The sequence below is a fragment of the Nicotiana tomentosiformis genome, chromosome 3 (genome assembly GCF_000390325.3).
Source record: "Nicotiana tomentosiformis chromosome 3, ASM39032v3, whole genome shotgun sequence".
Taxonomy (NCBI): Eukaryota; Viridiplantae; Streptophyta; class Magnoliopsida; order Solanales; family Solanaceae; genus Nicotiana; species Nicotiana tomentosiformis.
The window spans coordinates 6,312,561-6,329,929 of NC_090814.1; the positions used below are offsets into that span (position 1 = coordinate 6,312,561).

Sequence of the window (17,369 nt, forward strand, 5' to 3'; positions counted from 1 at the left end):
CACATATTATTATATTGTTGGCCTCAGTGAGTGTCGAAGTAGACCCCTTGTCACTACTTCTTCGAGGTTAGATTGGATACTTACTGGGTATATATTTTTATGTATTCACGCTACACTTCTGTACTTGATTGTACATGATTTGAGGCAGGTGCATCTGGCCACCAGACCGATGCATAAACTAATTTCCCAGCTCAAGACTTCCCGGTGAGCTGTCCTTTTGAGCCGTTATGCAGCAGCCAGAGTCTCTCTTATGTTCTTTTATTTTCTGTCTATTTCTTTTCAGACAGTAGGCTAGCATTATTTTGTATATTCTACTAGTTTACCCACATACTTGTGACACCAGGTCTTGGCACACACACTAGTAGACTTATGATTTTGGGTTGCTCACATGATTACGATTAGTACTAATTGTTTCCATTTATTTATGTTAAAATTGTAAACTCCTAAATCTTTTTTTTAAAATAAGGAAAAAGCTATCGTTTACAAATCTATCTAAGCGGTAAGTCACTAGTTGATCAGTGTTGGCTTACCTAACAACGGTATTGGACGCAATCACGGCCTATAATGGAATTAGGTCGTGACAGTGACCGGGGGGAGGAGGGTCGATGGTAGTGATTATGACTTGAAAATGAAGCTTCCATGTTGGTGGAAGAAGATGATAATGTTTAGAAATGGCTGAGGCTTGGTGGTGTCATTTGGTAGGCTATTGGCGGAGCTATGGTGGAGAAAAAGAGAAAGAAAAAGAAATTAAAACTTAGATAAATTATTTTTTTTCAAAATGTGGGACCCAAAAATTCCACATGTCATATAATAAAGATCAAGCATGTGACATGTCATTCGTGTCAGAGCGATTGACGAACACGTTCATGCTTATTAGTAGTCACTTCTTCAACTATAGGTGTTAAAATGGGAAGGTTGTAAGTTTGTTTACCGGGTTGACAAATGAGTGCAAGTTTAGGTAGCACCGAGGCAATTTTGCCTTTATGTTTTTAGTCTATTTTTGAAGGAACTCAGTATAGTCACGCGCATTATAAGTGTGATTTGCATGCAGTTTGTCCAAGTGAACTATATTGTCACTATGTAGGCATAGTCAACGGTTAAAGTAGCTTTTTGATGTGTAAATAATCAAGTTGAGGTATTCAAATGGGAAAGTTAAATTTACCGTGATGAAAAATAGATAAGTGGCTACGAGATTGTTTTGCCTTTAGTTTATGACTCATCGGTACTGTGAGATGCTCTTAAATTTGGGGATGAACATAGTTGTTCGATGATGTATTTTGAGGCAGAGTTGTAACTATGTATTTTGACGAAATACATTGACGGTTCCCTAATAACTATTTTCACCTAGTTCACCTAACAACATAGTGTGTACATACTTTAAGGACTCGTTTAGTACGAGCGATAAAGAATAATTAATCTTGAAATTAAATTTGAGATGAGTGTATTTTATATTTGGTTCGAATAAAATTATGGTATAACTAATTTCGGCGTTAGTTATATCGGGATTGTAATATTATTTTTATCCATATGAAGAGGTGAAATAATTTATCGTGAAATAACTAATCCCGAGATAATTAATCCTAGGATAACTTGTTTCCCAAACAACCCATAACATTTCTCAATATGTACCTATTGAACACAATAACTTATTAGTAAAAAAAAGGTGCATGGAAGACATGAATTAAAGGTGTCAAACGGGCCGGGTTGATCCAGTTTCGGACCGGCCCAGACCTATTTTAGACCGGACCGGACCAGACCGGTAGGTAGAGGGCCGGGCAGGGCTGGGTTGGGATGAGGAACGGATTTTTTCGGGTAGGATAGAGGTACTGATTAACCGGTACTGTCAAGTCAAGTTCTAACCAGTTAACCGGACCGGCTCGAACCGGTTTAACGGCTATTTCAACTTTTTTTTAAATATAGTTGACCGTTGGCAACGGTCATCTCCATTTTGACCGTTGCCCAACGGCTATTTTGCAAGAATAGCCCTTTTTGGGCTTGTTTTTCAAAAATAACACTTTTAGTATTTACTAATTTAGCCCTTTGAAAAACTATAAATATACCCCCCTCTTCTTCATTTTTTCACTCATCTCTCAATTCTCAAACCCAAATTCTCAATTGTCATTCTCTCATTCTTCACCTAAATTGCAATCAACTATTTGACTCTCATTTTTTTTGGAATTTTATTTATGGTATTATTTGAAGTTTGAACTTTGAACAATTGACGTTTCTTCGTGGTAACATCGGAGTTGAAAAATTCAATTTCAAGACTTCAAAAATCTTCAAGTGTTCAATTTATTGCGGAATTCGGTGCACTCGTTCCAACTCTTTCTCTTATTTAATATTTTATTTGCATATTTAATTTTTATTAGTAGTTAAATTTTCACAATATGTTTAATGTTGCAAAAAGAATTTGTAATAAGGTTGCTAATCGGTGTAATCAAAAAAATAGAAAAAGAGCTATTACTTCAATTTCTAGTAGTAATTTAAATGACTTTACACATATTTCTGAAACATATTTGATAATAATATAGATTATGAATAATTACAGGAAAATTTCGGTATAGAAGATAATGAATTAGAAATTGAAGATGAGACACTACTTACACCTAGTAGTGTTAGAGTTGGTAGTAGGGGTGGTGGTCGTGGCACTAGTAGTAGACCACTTGTGGCCCCAACTAGTAATCGGAGAAGGAGAAGTAAAGTTTAAAAATATTTTGAGGATTCTGATAGAGTTAGATGCAAAATTTGTAAAGATGATTTTAAACATAAGACTGGAGCAAGTTTAAGGGGGGACTGGGACGCTTAGTAGACATATGAGAATTAATCATACTATAGAATGAGGCTCTAATTTAGATGAAAATCAAGGAACTCTAAACCCTAGTACTGGAGGACTTATAAAATATGATAAAATGAAAGATCGTGAGGAGTTAGCAAAAATTATTGCTTTGGGTTGTCTACCTTTTTCTTTTGCTTCTTCATCATATCTTATTATGTATATTCAAAGGATTTATAATCCTTTATTTAAAGGTATCCCTAGAAATACTTGTAGATCTGATATCCTTAGACTTCATGGATAATATCAGACATACATACGTTATTTGTTTGACTACCTTCCTTGTAGAGTTTCTCTAACTTCTGATATTGGCCATGCTGTTAATGAAAATGATTATTTGACAATTACAGTGGATAAATGATAATTATTGTATGCAAAAATATATTATCGCTTTTAAATATGATGAAGATCAAAGTCATACTGGTATTTTTATAAGTACTACTATTTGTGAAGTTGTTGCATTTTATAAGTTTAATAAAAAAGTATTGTGTATGTCTTTTGATAATGCTTCTAACAATAATGCCGCTATTTCACTATTAAGATTGCATTTGAAACCACCACTTGACGAAATTTTTCATATTAGGTGTGCATGTCATGTTTATAATTTAATTGTTAAAAGTGGCCTTGATTTATTTTCGATTGAGATTACTCATGTTAGAAGAGCAGCTGGTATTATTCAAGGAAATAATAGACAATCTAGAATTAGAGAATTTAAGACTAAGTGCACCGAACATAATCTTAACCCCAAATTCATGCCAGATGAAATTGTTACTACATGGAATTATACATACTTATTTTTAAAATGTTGCTTCAAATATAGATTGCCGATAACTGAAGTTGCTAATGCGCATTGTACTAATCCAAATCGTATGTTAACAACTAATACTTGAGTGGCCATTAATGATGTTGTTAAATTTTTAATTAAATTTTATACAGCTACTGTTGAGTTTTCTGGAGTATATTACCCTACTGTTACTATGACTTTAGAACATATAGCTAGAATTTCTTTTCTACTCTCTGAATTTAAGAAGAAGGAAAAATATAAGGATGCTGTTGAAATAATGCAAGGAAAATTCAAAAAATATTTGTTTGCAATTCCTCCTATTTACTTAATTGGTGCTGTTTTAAATCCTTCTATTAAGATGTCTAATTGTCACCAATTAATCAATGCTTTATATACTTATATGGAGATTGGACCAACTGAAACCCAGATATATTATTGTATGAACAAGCTAAATGATTATTTACAATAATTATATAATTAATATGTAAATATAATTGATGCTGCTGCTATTAATGTAGGCAATGTTAATCCCACTATGCATTATACTACTTCTAATGCATCTGCTACTATGGATGAAGATGAAGGCCTTGATGGTTATAATATTTGGTCTACATTTCCTTCCACTCAAACCAATAGCAGGAACATTGATGAACTTCAATTCTACTTGCAAAAACAAACAGAGCCTCACACAAAGAAATTTTCACCGTTAGGATGGTGGCATGAGAATGAAAAGCAATCTCCTGTTCTTTCCGCTGTGGCTCGCGACGTGCTAAATGTATCAATTTCAACTGTTGCATCAGAGAATGCATTTAGTCAAGCAAGACAATAACTAGGAGACACCCGTCACTCATTAGAAAGCAATGCTTTGGAAGTTTTAGTATGTTTCAGAGATTGGATTAGATCAGAACGAAGAAATCAGGGAGGCGAAGATGTTGATAAACCAGAAGACGAGGAACTTGGAGATATATTAACACATGGTAACCCATATGAATTTTAACACTCCAGAAGATAGACAAGAAGTTCATATTGATTATGAAGAACTTACTAAGGCAATGCAAAACCTTTGAAGTTCTTGATTTATATTTAATAATTCAAATTTGAATTTACTCTTTTTTCTTTAATTTAGTTGTTGTAAAATATAAACTTTAATTTGCAAGTTTGAATTAAAAAAAGAACTTGCAAATTATAAGTTAAATTTTTTTCCAACTTCATTGTATTATCTTAAATTCTTAATGAAATATTCAATTATAAGGCTTTTAAAGCCTTTGAAATTTATTCAAATACTCTTTTTATAAGATTGTTTTTATGTTTTACATTTTTACTTTATCTTAATATAAATTACGATAGTTATATAAAATATACAAATAAAAAAAACCCGGCCCCTTAGGCCCAGAACCGTCCTGGTTCAAATTTTTACCTGCGAGGTACGGAACCGATAAAACCGAATTTTGAAATCCGTAACCGGCCCAATACGGAGACCGACCGGTCTCCTTTTCCAATAGCCCGGCCCGCCCCTGACACCCATAACATGAATGAATCAAAAAAAGTCACGTGACTTTTGACTTCAGTTAATATAGAAAAAGAAAATTTTCAGGTAAAAAAGGTAAAAATCTGTTTAAGAAAATGAAAGTCCTTCTCTCACCGGTCCCTCGTCGCCGGCAAGCCCCCTTCCTCATTGTTGGTTTGCCGTCATTTTACCTTCACCCTCCCCTTTCTTCTTCTATCTTCTCTTCCTCTTCATTTTCATAACTATACAAATTACATTTCACCTCTCTTAACCACAAAAAGCAGATCCCACGAGGTGAAACCTCAACGCAAGACCTCGGTTGTTCTAACCCCTTTTCCTTCACGAGAAGGATGGAGTGAGTAGATTAAAATTGAAATATGGCTGTTTTTGCTGAATCTGTGATGTGTCCAATGTATGGTGTTTGTTGAAAAAATTGGAGAGGGATGGTCTTGGTTTGTAGTTTGGCAAAGATGGTGTTTGATTAGTGCATGTATTCCTTTTATGGAAGGTCTGTGAAGAAGAAGAAAGAGGGGTTCCACTAGTGATTCTCATTTAGAGGTAAAGGTGACTTTGAGTGGTGGAGGATGGGTGGAGCAGTAGCGGCATTGGATAGTGCTTCTCTGGCTGAACGATAAATTTTTCCTACTTCACCTTATTTGATAATTTTTGCCATTTTCACACCCACATAGAGAATAACCTTTTATTATTGAAGAGAAAGAAGAAGTTGTAAGGATGATTTTCAATTGAGTAGGGATGCCAATTTATAGAAAGAGAAATTAGTTGAAATCTTTAGCAAAAATATGAAAATTCGGGGACGACACTACAACTGTGTACCAAATTATTTCTTTCATACCCTAACTTTTCCGACTCTTCTTTCTTATCTTTCTTTCTTTTTCACTTGTTTTTTTATTTCTCTTTGACTTCTTCATTTACACACATGAGTTTGTCCCATCAATGTCGACCTCAAATCTATATACATCAAGAAAATAATTTAAAAAATTGTTATTCTCTATTGTGGTGCCTTCATATTATTAGTCTTGAAGACCGAGGCAGTACATGGCCTCACTTTATCAACCCCGACAACTTTAGTTAATATGTCCGTGGAGTTCTTCGATCCTAGTATCTTATTTAGGGAAAGAGTTCCTTCATTTATAAATTCTCGAATATGATAATACTTGAGCTGGATATGCTTTGATCTTGCATGAAACAATGAATTCTTGGCAAGATGAAGAACATTTTGGCTATCACTGGAGATCTCACAATTGTCTTAGGTAGCGTTTGGACATAGAATTGATTGAAACTTGAAAAAAAAACTTTGAAGTTGTGTTGAAAAATAATTTTTGAAAGTTGAAGTTGTGTTTGGACATGCATTTTATTTGAAGAAAAGTTGAAGTTTTGTGGGTGGAAGAAAAATTTTCACCCAAAAACTGTCCTAAACCAATTTCTGAGAACTTGGAAATTTTTGATTTTTTTTGCCAAACATGATCATATTTCATAAACAAACAATGTTTTTAAAAAAATTTAAAAAATGAAGCCAAAATCTATTGCCAAACGAGAGCTTATTCTTACCTAGCTCTTTCAAATCATCTCTTTTTAGTTTATGAGATGGTCATTATTCCGATTCAATGGTTGATATAGTAATATTTTTCTGAAGTCTGGACATCCAGCTAACAGCAGTACCACCCAGGTGAATACGTAGCCTGTGGTACTTTTTCGGCTATCTAGATCATCGCCTAAGTTTGTATTAGCAAAATCTTGTAAGATAGCTCTTTTTAAAAATAAAGTGTCATATAGAATCTATTTTACACCTTGCCAATGCCTATTTTCTGGATATATCTACTAACAACTCTAACTGATGAACTATGTCAGGTCTAGTGCAAACCATAACATACGTCAAATTTCCTACTGTCGAAGTGAAACTTTGGACATGTACTTCCTTTTTTCCTTTATCTTTGGTGATTAGTCCTTTGACAGATTAAGATGGCTTCCTAGTGGAATACTTTTGATCTTTGCATCATGAAGAATAAACCTGCTTAGTAGCTTTTGTATGTACTTTTTTGAGATAATTTTAAGGGTCCTTTAGACATGTTTCTTCTAATCCTCATCCCAAGTATTTGCTTAGGTGGTCCTAAGTCTTTCATTTTAAACTCCTCCACCAAATGTTGCTTAACCCTGTTAATCTCATCTATGCTAAACTTGCAATCAACATATCGTCAAAGTACAATAGTAAAATAATATAGGATTTATTAATAATTTTGATGTAAAAATAATGGTCCATCTCACATCTCATGAACTCATTGTTATCCATGCATCTATCAATTTTTTTGTACCATTGTCGAAAAACTTATTTCAAACTGTACAAACTCTTCTTCAACTTACACACAACATTTTCTTTACCGAAAACTTGAAAAGCCTAAAGTTGCTTCAGGTGGATATCTTCTTCAAGGTCACCATGCACGAATGTAGTTTTAACATCTAGCTTCTCCAAATACAATTTTTCTGTAACTACAATGCTTAGCACTAACTTGATAGTAGTTAATTTTACTACAAGAGAGAAGATTTTGGTGTAGTCAATTCCTTTCTTACGTTGAAAGCCTTTTACTACTAATCTTGCTTTGTATCTCTTCTCACTATCATGCTCTTCTTTGATCCTGTATACCCACTTATTCTGTAACGCTTGTTTTTCCTTTTGGTAACTTCGTATAGCTCTTTTTAAAATAAAGTATCATATAGAATCTATTTTATACCTTGCCAATGCCCATTTCTTGGATATATCTACTAACAACTCTAACTGCTGAACTATGTCAGGTCTAGTGCAAACCATAACATACGTCAAACTTCCTACCGTCGAAGTGGAACTTTGGACATGTACTTCCTTTTTTCCTTTATATTTGGTGATTGGTCTTTTGACAGATTAAGATGGCTTCCTAGTAGAATGCTTATGATCTTTGCATCATGAAGAATAAACCTGCTTAGTATCTTTTGTATGTACTTTTTTTGAGATAATTTTAAGGGTCCTTTAGACATGTTTCTTCTAATCCTCATCCCAAGTATTTGCTTAGGTGGTCCTAAGTTTTTCACTTCGAACTCCTCCGCCAAATATTGCTTGACCCTGTTAATCTCATCTATGCTAAACCTGCAATCAACATATCATCAATGTATAATAGTAAAATAATATAGGATTTATTAATAATTTTAAAGTAAAAATAATAGTCCATCTCACATCTTATGAACCCATTGTTATGCATGAATCTATCAATTTTTTTGTACCATTGTCGAAAAACTTGTTTCAAACCGTACAAATTCTTCTTCAACTTACACACACCATTTTCTTTACCAGAAACTTGAAAAGCTTCAAGTTGCTTTAGGTGGATGTCTTCTTCAAGGTCACCATGCACGAATGTAGTTTTAACATCTAGCTGCTCCAAATATAATTTTTCTGCAGCTACAATGCTTAGCACTAACCTGATAGTAGTTAATTTGACTACAAGAGAGAAGTTCTTGGCGTAGTCAATTCCTTTCTTATGATGAAAACCTCTTACTACTAATCTTGCTTTATATCTCTTCTTACTATCATGCTCTTCTTTGATCCTGTATACCCACTTATTCTGTAATGTTTTTTTTCTTTTGGTAACTTCGTAAGTGTCCATATTTTATTCTTTTGAAAAGAATTCATCCTTTCTTTCAAGGCTAGCTTCCACTTATTAGAATTTATCAGCTGTATTACTTCAACAAAATATTATGGTTCTCCAGCATTAATCAGAAGTAAATAGTGGAGAGAGGGAGATATCATATCTAAAAAATTAGTGACTCTTTTAGATCTCCTTAATGTATGTTCAAGAGTAATTGATCCCAAATTTGATTCAAATCCTGGATCTATATCTGATTTTACATAGGTTCTGGTTCTGGTTCTGATTATGATCCAGATTCGATTTCTGATTCTGCATCTTCAATTTCAAAATCAGTTGTAATCCCTCCAGTCACTTCATTTTCTGAGATTTCTTTCAACTCAATTGTTTCAAATATCTATCCGTTGTTGGTGGTTGGTGCTACTCCAAGTTTGTCTGTGTACATTATATTTTTGTTAAATATGGCATTCATGTGTCTTATGATTTTTCTATTTTGATCATCCCAAAATCGATAACCGAAATTATCTTCAATATAGCCAATAAAGAAATTTTTTTTGGGTTAGAGCTTACCAAAACTTGATATTTGACAAGGAATCTCGTAATTGAAATGCAAATTCTGTATATCTCTACCTCTTCTTTTTCAACGTTTTATGAATATTTTTTAATACTTTTCTTTCGTGCTGAGGTTTTTTAATTTAGGTTTAACATCATTTGCTGATTTCACTATTATTGTCCATAAACTTTTTAAAATTCATGAAATTTGCCAGTGTTGTTAATCTTTTTTGGGTATTAAAAATTGATCTCTTTCTATACTAAAGAGCAGTTTATTATTAATAATATATTAAAGTAATCCAAACTAATCATTGACCACTTAAAGTAATATTTTCTTTTGAAACACTTTTATCAATGGACACTTAAAGTAATATTTTCTTTTGAAGAAAAATTATCATTGGCCACTTAAAATTTTTTTAGTTCGTTATTAATTAAGTAAAAGAAAAACTAATCTTGTCATACTACATGCATATCAAAATCCTAAATTCTAGTTGATATGGAAGGGTAAATGAGCAATTTAAAGTTGGGGAATGAGGATTATAATTAATAGTTCTTTATTACATTTTATTTTTTTTAAATATTAAATATTTAAATATTAAATATAATTAATTTTTGCCCACGGGCCGACCCAGGCCGAGCCTCGGTCAAGCCTCAAGGGCCAGGGAGCTGACTTGGGCTGGGCTTATAAGCTTCAGTTTTAAATGAGCTAAAAAAATCCTAACCCAACCCAACCCACGATCATGACTTTGTCCTCTTTGGCTACTTCTCCCCTACTTTCGGTGTTGAAATAAAATCCAGGGGAATCACTTGATTCTTTTCAGTGAATATCTTTACTTAGAACCTAGTCTCTCCTATTATCCAATTTGAGTTTGGTGCTTCCCAATGAACTGCTAACTGCAATTACTTGTCACAACCCAAAAGTCTAACCTGTCGTGATGGTGCCTATCTCGACACTAGGCAAGCCGATAATATCAATAAACCATACTTTCTTTTAAGTTTGAAAATATAATATTTAAATACAGTATAAAATCCCACAGATACTGATACGAACACTCCCCAAAATCTGGGGTCACTGAGTACATGAGCATCTAATATGAATACAAGTCTAGAAAAATACGGTCTATAATAGTCTAAGACCAAAATACGGTAAACAAGGAGATAGGGAAGGAGAGACAAGGTCTGCAAAATACGACAGCTACCTCTAAATCTCCTGAAAATTAACTGCGCGAAATGATCAACACCCTCTATGTCCAGGAACACCTGGAACTGCACATGAAGTACAGGGTATAGTATGAGTACAACCAACTCAGCAAGTAACAATAATAAATAAGGAACTGAAGATAATGACGAGCTACACAGTTACAGTTCATTTTCAGTAATTCCAGCAAAAAATAGACATGCTTTCAAATCCGGCAGTTTAAGTCAAATCAATTTTATACAGTTCAATTTCATGTAATCCGGATATAAAATCTTTCAGAGATTTTACAACAATGACAGATAGCAATCAAGTGCAAAAACAAATGCAAAGCAAGTACATCCTCTCAGGCGACAGTCACTCAACTTATAACAACAGCTCAACCACTCGGCTCTCAGCCCTCATCACTCACACTCAATGGGTACCTGCGCTCACTGGGGGTGTACAGACTCCGGAGGGGCTCCTACAGCCCAAGCACCATAATCCGTACGGACAACTCACGTGCTGCACGGACAACTTACGTGCCATATATCTTTACCTCACCGACAGGCCATCGGCCTTACTCAGTCCTCAACCTCTCTAGTCTCTCGGGCGCTCGGAAATCACAAAGATCAGCCCAAACAAAGATAACATAGTAAATCAACAAATATCAAGAAAGACCGAGGTTTGATGCACAAGTAAAATCATGACTGAGTACAAGACAACAATTAGCAAAATAATTCAACAAGTACGCGACCTCTGTGGGTCCCAACAGTACTATCACATAGCCTCAACATGATTTTTAACATGATTTACAGTCAAATTTCTTCAACACAAAGAGAGCTTATAGCTAACAATAGGTTATTCAATTTTATAGTTTCACGGGACGGACCAAGTCATAATCCCATCGGTGCACGCCCACATGCCCGTCACCTAGCATGTGCGTTACCTCCAAAATAATCACATGGCATAAAACTCTGGGGTTTCATACCCTCAGGACCAGATTTATAACTGTTACTTACCTCAAAACGTGAAATTCTTTACTCTACTATGCCTTTGCCTCGCAAATCGGCCTCCAAATACTTCGAATCTAGTCACAAATAATTCGTTTCAGTTAATAAAATTTATTAAAAATAATTCCATATGAAAATGCTAATTTTCCATAAAAATCCAAATTTTAGCTCAAAAATCGCACGTGGGGCCCACGTCTAGGAACCCGACGAAAGTTACAAAATTCGAAAGCCCATTCAACCACGAGTCTACCCATACCAATTTTACCAAAATCCGACCTCAACTCAACCCTCAAATCTACAAATCTTATTTCCAAATTTCTAAGTTCCAATCTCCGATTTACACCTCAAAATCATGTAATCTAGTCGGATTATTCAATGATAATTCAATATTATGGAGTAAAAATGATCACAAGGGACTTACCTCAAGTTTTCCTTGAAAAACTATCAAAAATTGCCTCTTCTCTAGCTCCAATTTGTCAAAAATGGCGAATGGGACGAAGTCCCTTCTTTATAATTCTGCCCAGACAACCTCGGTTCTGCCTCGATCTTGGCCTTCGATCGAGGTCCTCGATACTAGCCCTCGATCCCCGGCCTCGATTGTGGCTTCGATCCTGATCCTCGATCATGTCCCTCGACCCTGGCCTTCGATCATGTCTTCGACCCTAGTCTTCGACCCTGCCTTCGATCGTGGCCCTCGACCCTGGGCTCTATCGTGGCTTGATTCTGGGTTCGATTTTTGAGTTCGATTTCTAGGCTCGAATCTGGCAGAAGAAAGTTTCAATAGAAGGAAATTGCAGTAGTTGTTGTAGTTCAAGTTTTGATCTGTTAACCATCCGAAACTCACCCGAGGCCCTCGGGACCTCAACCAAATATACCAACAAGTCCTAAAACATCATACGAACTTAGTAAAATCCTCAAATCACCTCAAACAACGCTAAAATCATGAATTACACCCCAATTCAAGCCTATTGAACTTTTGAAATTTCTAATTTCTATAAATGACTCCGGAACCTATCAAATCACGTCTGATTGACCTCAAATTTTGCACACAAGTCATAAATGACATAACAGAGGTATTCCAATTTTCAGATCAGATTCAGAACCCGATATCAAAAATTCAACTCCCCGATCAAACTTTCCAAAAATTCAACTTTCGGCATTTCAAGCCTGATTCCTCTACGGACCTCCAAAAAAAGTTTTCCGGACACGCTCCTAAGTCCAAAATCACCTTACGGAGCTATTGGAATCATCCAAATTCAAATTCGATGTTGTTTACCCATAGGTCCATATCCGGTCCACTTTTCTAGCTTAAATTTTCAATTATGAGACTAAGTGTCTCATTTCATTCCGAATTCCTTCCGGACCCGAACCAACTAACCTGATAAGTTATAAATCAATTGCAAGGCATATATTGAGCAGTAAATGGGGGAATGGGGTTAAAATATTCAAAACGACCGGCCGGGTCGTTACATTCTCTCCCTCTTAAACAAACGTTCATCCTCGAACGGGTTTAGAACAATACCTGGGGTCTCAAATAAGTGTGGATATTTGCTCCGCATCTCCTGCTCAATCTCCCAAGTAGCTTCTCCGACTGGCTGGCCTCTCCACTGCACCTTCACTGATGCTATGTTCTTTGACCTCAGCTTTCGAACCTGCCGGTCTAAAATAGCCACCGGCTCCACATCATAAGTCAAATTACCGTCCAACTGTACTGTACTGAAATCTAGAATGTGAGACGGATCCTCAACATACTTTCGGAGCATGGATACATGGAACACTGGATGAACACCTGATAGACTAGATGGCAAAGCAAGTTCATAAGCCACCTCCCCAATTTTCTTAAGTATCTCAAAAGGCCCAATATACCGAGGGCTCAACTTGCCCTTTTTTCCGAACCTCAACACACCCTTCATGGGTGAAATCTTGAGCAGAACCTTCTCCCCAACCATGTTAATAACATCACGAACCTTCCTTTCGACATAACCCTTCTGTCTAGACTGTGTCGTGCGAAGCCATTCCTGAATTACTTTGACCTTCTTTAAAGCATCCTGAACCAAGTCAGTACCCAATAGTCTAACCTCACTAGGCTCAAACCAACCCAACGGAGACCGACACCGTATCCCATATAAAGCTTCATATGGAGCCATCTGAATGCTTGACTGCTAGCTATTATTGTAAGCAAACTCCGCGAGTGGCAGAAATTGATCCCAAGAACCCCCAAAATCAATGACACAAGCGCGTAGTATATCCTCCAATATCTGAATAGTGCGCTCGAACTATCCGTCCGTCTGAGGGTGAAATGTTGTACTCAACTGAACCTGTGTGCCAATTCTCGCTACACTGCCCTCCAAAACTATGAGGTAAACTGCGTACACCGATATGACATAATAGACACCGGCACACCGTGTAGGCAAACAATCTCGCGAATATAAATCCCAGCCAATCACTCCAAAGAATAATTAGTACCGACTTGAATAAAATGTGCAGATTTGGTTAGCCGATCTATAATCACCCAAACAGCATCAAACTTTCTCAAGGTCCGTGGGAGCCCAACTACGAAGTCCATGGTAATACGCTCCCACTTCCACTCCGGAATTCCAAGTCTCTGTAGCAATCTGCCCGGTTTCTGATGCTCGTACTTTACCTGTTGACAATTTAAACACCGAGATACAAACCCAACTATATCTTTTTTCATCCGCCTCCACCAATAGTGCTGCCTCAAATCCTGATACATCTTCGCAGCACCTAGATGAATAGAGTACCGCGAACTGTGAGCTTCCTGGAGAATCGGCTCACGCAAATCATCTACATTAGGCACACATAGCCTGCCCTGCATCCATAATACACTGTCATCTCCAATAGTGAATTTCTTGGCATCACCGTGCTGAACCGTGTCCTTAAGGACAAGCAGATGTGGATCATCATATTGGTGCTCTCTGATGCGATCATATAAAGAAGACCGAGAAACCACACAGGCCAAAACTCGATATGGCTCGGAAACATCCAATCTAACAAACTGATTAGCCAAGGCCTGAACATCCAAGGCTAAAGGCCTCTCTGCTACCGGTAAGTATGTTAAGCTGCCCAAACTTTTTGCCTTACGACTCAAGGCATCGGCCACCACATTGGCCTTTCCGGGATGATAGAGAATGGTGATATCATAATCCTTAAGCAACTCCAACCACCTTCGCTGCTGCAAGTTAATATCCTTCTGTTTAAACAAGTGTTGTAGACTCCAATGATCGGTATATACCTCACACTGGACACTATACAAGTAATGCCACAAAATTTTCAAGGCATGAACAATAGCTGCTAACTCAAGATCGTGGACTGGATAATTCTTCTCATGTACCTTTAACTGTCTAGACGCATAGGCAATCACCCTACCATCTTGCATCAGCACTGTGCCGAGACCAATACGCAATGCGTCACAGTACACAGTATAAGACTCTGAAACTGTAGGCAACACCAATACTGGAGCTGTAGTCAAAGCTGTCTTGAGGTTCTAAAAGCTCTCTTCACACTCATCCGACCACCTGAACGGAGCACCTTTCTGGGTCAATTTAGTCATAGGCGATGCAATAGACGAGAATCCCTCCACAAAATGACGATAATAACCGTCCAAGCCGAGAAAACTCAAATCTTAGTAACTGAAGATGGCCTGGGCCAACTCTGAATTGCCTCTATTTTCTTTGGATCCACCTTAATTCCTTCACTGGACACTATATGTCCTAAGAATGCCACCGAACTAAGCCAGAATTCGCACTTAGAGAATTTTGCATAAAGTCTCTCCTCTCTCACCCTCTGTAATACAATACCCAAGTGTTGTGCGTGCTCCTCCTGGCTACGTGAGTACACCAGAATATTATCAATAAATACCACTACACATAAATCAAGATATGGCTGGAATACACTATTCATCAAATGCATAAATGCTGCTGGGGCATTGATTAGCCCAAAAGACATCACAAGAAATTCATAGTGGCCATAACGAGTTCTGAATGTCGTCTTCAAAATATCTGAATTTCGAATTTTCAACTGCTGATACCCAGATCTCAAATCAATTTTGGAGAACACCCTCGCTCCCTGAAGCTGGTCAAATAAATCATCAATACGTGGCAAGGGATATTTTTTTTGATTGTAACTTTGTTCAGCTGCCTATAATCGATGCACATCCGCATAATACCATCTTTCTTTTTCACAAACAGAACCGGTGCACCCTAAGGTGACACACTATGCCTAATAAAACCCTTTTCAAGGAGTTCCTGAAGTTGTTCTTTCAATTCATTTAACTCAGCTGGTGTCATACGATACAGAGGAATAGAAATAGGCTGAGTGCCCTGCACCAAGTCAATACCGAAATAAATATCCATGTTGGGTGGCATACCTGGCAGGTTTGCAGGAAATACATCCGAAAAGTCTCGCATGACCGGTAGTGAATCAATAATAGGAGTATCAATATCAATATCTCTCACAAAGGCCAAATATGACAGACATCCCTTTTCAACCATACGTTGGGCCTTCAAATAAGAAATTACCATGCTAGGAACAAAATCTAGAGAACCTCTCCATTCAACCTTTGGCAACCCCGGCATCGTCAACGTCACAATTTTTGCGTGACAGTCCAAAATAGAATGACATGGAGACAACCAATCCATACCCAGGATTACAACGAAATCAACCATACCGAGTAATAAGAGATCAACTCTAGTCTCCAGTTCCCTAATAGTTACCACACACGACCGATACACACGATCCACAGTAATAATATTGCCCACCGGTGTAGATACACAAATAGGTGAAACTAAGGACTCACACTCCAGATAATGAGCAAAATATGATGATACATCTGGCCTATCAGGAAAGGCATAGAATCGAGCCTGCCCGCCACCTGATCGGCCTCCCCTTCTTGGGCGACCCCTAGCTTCTTGACCCCCACCCCGAGCTGGCTGGGTGGGTGGTGTAACTGCTGGTGTTGGTGCCGTTGGTCGAGAACTCTATTGTGGAGCCCCACTCAACAGCCTAGGACAATCTCTCTTGAAATGACCCAATTCTTCGCACTCGAAACAACCCCTCCTCTGACGGAACTGCTGCTCCTGATAACCCGAAGAATTACCTGTAGAAGCCTGAGAAGACGAGGCATGATGAGAACTCTGCACTAGTGCACTGAATGAAGAGTGGCCTGAGTGAGCACTGTAAAAACTGTGGCTAGCTGATGCACCACGATGAGCTGGACGACCCGCCTGAGTGTGTGTGTAAGAACGACCCCTACTGCGGTAAAACTAACCCCCTGAAGGAACACCGTTGAAATCACCAGAACCACGAGGCCTCTTAGCCTCCCTCTCAACCCGTTCCTAGCTACGAACCATCTCAATCTGACGAGCAATGTCGACAACCTCGTTGAAAGTAGCACCAGACACTCTCTCTCTCTAGTCATGAGTAATCGCAGCTGAAAAGTGAGGCCATCTATGAATCTCCTGATCCTTTCCCTGTATGTGGGAATCAACCAGATAGCATGACGGGCCAATTCTGAAAATCTCATCTCATATTATGTCACAGACATATCACCCTGACGAAGCTGCTCAAACTACATGCGCAGCTCCTCTCTGCGGGACTAAGGCACGAACTTCTCCAGGAATAGACCGGAGAACTGCTGCCAGGTAAGGGGTGCTGCACCGACCGACCTACACCTCTTGTAAGACTCCCACCATCTGAAGGCAGCCCCAGTAAACTGAAAAGTAGTGAATGAGACCCCACTGGTCTATAGAATACCCGTTGTCTGAAGCATCCGCTGAAACTTATCCAGAAAATCCTGGGCATCCTCTAACTCAGCACCGCTAAATGGTGGAGGTCGAAGCCTCTCAAATCTCTCAAGTC

At 37.5% G+C, this 17,369-nt stretch overlaps 1 long non-coding RNA gene across 1 annotated transcript; it reads right to left on the reverse strand.

Annotated features, from left to right (window-relative positions):
* Positions 1 to 4,024: 4,024 nt before the first annotated feature.
* Positions 4,025 to 5,940, reverse strand: LOC138906962 (uncharacterized). Its single transcript, XR_011414575.1, has 2 exons — positions 5,260 to 5,940; positions 4,025 to 4,405 (listed from the first exon to the last, which is right to left on the reverse strand). It is a non-coding gene; the product is annotated as an uncharacterized lncRNA (long non-coding RNA).
* Positions 5,941 to 17,369: the final 11,429 nt, after the last annotated feature.